The 3,437-nt window shown below is 43.0% G+C and overlaps 1 pseudogene; it reads right to left on the bottom strand.

The window, feature by feature from the left end:
- Positions 1-1,989: 1,989 nt before the first annotated feature.
- LOC101655416 lies at positions 1,990-2,583 on the bottom strand (annotated as a pseudogene).
- Between the last annotated feature and the right edge of the window lie 854 nt (positions 2,584-3,437).

The raw sequence follows: 3,437 nt of genomic DNA, 5'->3' as shown, positions 1-3,437 counted from the left end.
TGCTATTTATTTAACTATTTTTAGCCTAAAGTCTAAAAGAAATCTTTTCTTGCCTTGTAAATAAAGTGCATTACATGTTACTAATGATTTAATGTCAGATAATTGAGAGGAACTGGATTCCGCTTAGATAATTGAGGTATATTTTGAGTGCTCTAAAATACTAAGTCTGTTAGTTTGTCATACTATGGTGGTTTGAATATTACTGTGACCCAGTGGGATATGCAAATTATAAAACAATGTTATTGCTATCAGATGCAAGTAAAATCTTGCTGAATATCATTCAACAATGGTTGGCATCAGAGCATTGATAGGGAGCTGCCAAAATTCAAACTAGATGCAGAATAGGACAGGGAACAAGGAATATCATTGCTGATGTCAGATTGATTTTGGCTAGGAGCAGAAAATAACAGAAAGAGGTTTACTTGTGTTTCATTGACTGTGCAAATGGATTTGACAGTGAATCATAATGAAGCACAGATTACCTTGAGAAGAATGGGAATTCCAAAACACTTCACTGTGCTCATTCAAAACCTGTGCGTTGACCAAGAGGCAGTTGTGAGCACAGAACACAGTTTAAAATCAGGAAAGGTGTGTGTTAGGGTGGTAGCCTCTCACCACACTACATCAGTCTGCATGCTGAGAAAATCATCAGAGAAGCTGGCTTATATGAAGAAGAATGCAGAATCAAGATTGGAGGAAGGCTTAAGAACAATTTGCAATATGCAGATGAGACAACCTTGCTCACTGAAAGTGAGGAGGACTTGAAGCCTTTGCTGATGAAGATCAAGGATTGCAACCTTTGGTATGGATTACAATTAAATGTCAATAAATCAAAAATCATCAACACTGGACCAGAGCATCACAATGAATGGAGTAAAGATTGAGGTTGTCAAGGCTTTCATTTTGCTCGATTTCACAATCAACACTCATGGATCCAGCAACCAAGAGATCACTTGATTCATGGCGTTAGGTACATTTGCTACACAAGACTAAAAGTTAAAAAGTAAGGATGGTACTTTGATAAAGAAAGTGCCATTGCCTCACGTAGTGGTATTTTCAGTCATCTCATGTGCATGTGAAAGGTCGGCATTGCATAAGGAAGACAGAAGAAGAATTGATGCCTTTAAAGTCCGGTGCTGGTGACGAATATTCCAAGTACCGCGGACTGCCAAAAGAGCAAGAGCAAACAAACGTGCCTTGGAGGAAGTGCAGCCAGGATTATCCTTAGAAGCAAGGATGGCAAGACTTCTCACGTGTTTGGATAGGAGAAACCAGTGGTCGGGAGAGACCAGCTCCCGGAAAAGGACAACATACTTGGGGAAGCAGAGAGGCAGCAGCAAGAGGGAGACCCTCAGAGCCTGTGCTGCACAATGGCTGCCACCTTGGACACACACACACAACAAGGATGAGCGTAGCACAGGACTGGGTAGGGAGGGTGTTTTTTTTTCTGGCTTGAAATAATTTTTTATTGCCAAGATTACTTTTGAACTTGTGTTTTTTTTTTGTTGTTTTATATTTGGTTCTATTTTTTTGATTACTATAAATTCATGCTTAGGGAAGCTTACCTTTATCTTGGAAAACAACAACAACAAAGCTTAATTATCACTTGCTAACCTGAACTCATTTGAAGAGAGGGATGGTAGTTATCTTGCAAGAGTAAACTTATACCAATAATGATGCAGGGCTAATTGTGGTAAGAGGAGACAGCAGTATTGTTGACAAAACTATACTCTGCTGGTGGGGTTTGTAGAAAAGAAGCCCTTGCAAATTTCTAGACAGTCAACTCTGTTAGGAAAGTCGAACGTTTCTTCCAGGCCCCAAAGGGAATGAGGTGAGAAAATGCCTCAACAGTTCGAATGAAATACTGGATCTTCGGTTATGTAAAAACGGTGGTAGGTTATGTTTATAAGAGTCTCAAGTTCAAATAAACGAATGAGACAAGAACACCACTCCACAGGTCACAGGCATTTCCCAGGGCTTTTCTCTTCCTCAGTCAGTGCTGGCAGAAGAGGTGCTCAGTTGATTTCCGATATAGGTGCCTAGCCCCAAAGCCAAAACATGAGAAATGAAGAGAGATGGGATGGACACCTTACAAAATTCTGCAGAGAAAAGACCCCCCTTTCTTCATGGCTCCACTTTTTCTCCTGCGTAAAGGAACAACTGCACCAGTCCGATACCCACTCTACACCTTTCTTCATGGCCTCCCCTTCTCTCTCCTTCTGCAGCTCCTTCTTCTGACTGCGCGCTGTGGTCCCTGCTGATGTGCATTTCTATATCGCACGTAATGTGTCCGTCTTCTTGTGGGGAAGGCCTATCACTGGGAGAACCGCCCTGGAGCTGCTGTCCTGATTGGCGCTGTGCTTCCGGAAGAATCTTCTCCGTGTCTCCCTTGTGGAGAGAGGATGAGCAAGGTACGTGCTCTCGCCCTCGGTTCCCCCATTGCCATCGCCATTGCTGCTGTCCATCGGCAGCTCCACCAGGAACTGGTGAGGCCGGCTGGCGGTGGCAGGGCTATTCGCCTTCCTCGCAGTTGTTGTTGTTGTTGTGCAGAGACGGCGGCTGCTCTACTAAATTAGACGACATTGTCTGGAGGATGTCGGAGCTACCGCCGTGGCACTACCGTCTCTGGTTCTCGGGCAGCAATACAAGCTGTGAGGTTTTTTTTTTTGTAATGTTGGCACAGGGTCACCATGAGTTGGAACTGACTGGATGGCACCTGTGGTAGTTACATAATCTGTTGTCAATTTGAGGCTTATGAGTGAAGAGGTGGAGTTTAGTCTGTCAGTGAGGTCACAGCTTGATGACCTTATTTGGAGGCACCAAGGAGATAAATAGCTCGCTGGAGGCAGGGCACACACTCACTCCCTGGGAGACATTGCAGCTGACAAGACACATGGAGCTTCGCTAGTGCCCTGGAGTTGAAGAAGCCATGGGGAGAACCCTGCCAGTGCTGAGATGCTTACACTGCCATTGGACCCACAAGACTTTCTACCCACTGGCCTGTGATCATCCTGCATTCAGCATCATTGCATGTGTTTTGTGAGTCTGCAAATGATTTATAGATTGGTATTGGACATATGGGCTAATATGTCCAGACTTATGGACTAGGTCTGGATTGGGTTGGGATATTTTCCGAATATCAATTGCTATTTCTTATACACATGAGTGTCTATGAATTTGCTTCTCTAGTCTACCCTGCCTAACCCAGCACCTCAGAAGAAAAACAACAAAATACTGAGTAGCACACTTTGTCACTCGATTTCAAGACATGGATTGAAATCCCTAAGGTTGAATAGGCTTACTATTTTAAGGAGCTGAGGTAATTTTTATCATTACAAGGAAAATAATTACTAATTTTAAAAGTATTTTCAATTAAGAACTTAACTATTATACTACAAATCATCAATATTTCTGCTGCCCACCTGTAACATGGTTTT

This window comes from Echinops telfairi, unplaced genomic scaffold (genome assembly GCF_000313985.2).
Source record: "Echinops telfairi isolate 266 unplaced genomic scaffold, ASM31398v2 ScPeMD7_2;HRSCAF=8, whole genome shotgun sequence".
NCBI lineage: Eukaryota > Metazoa > Chordata > Mammalia > Afrosoricida > Tenrecidae > Echinops > Echinops telfairi.
The sequence above is the reverse complement of the archived record's forward strand: the minus strand, read 5'-3'. Positions and strand labels throughout refer to the sequence as shown.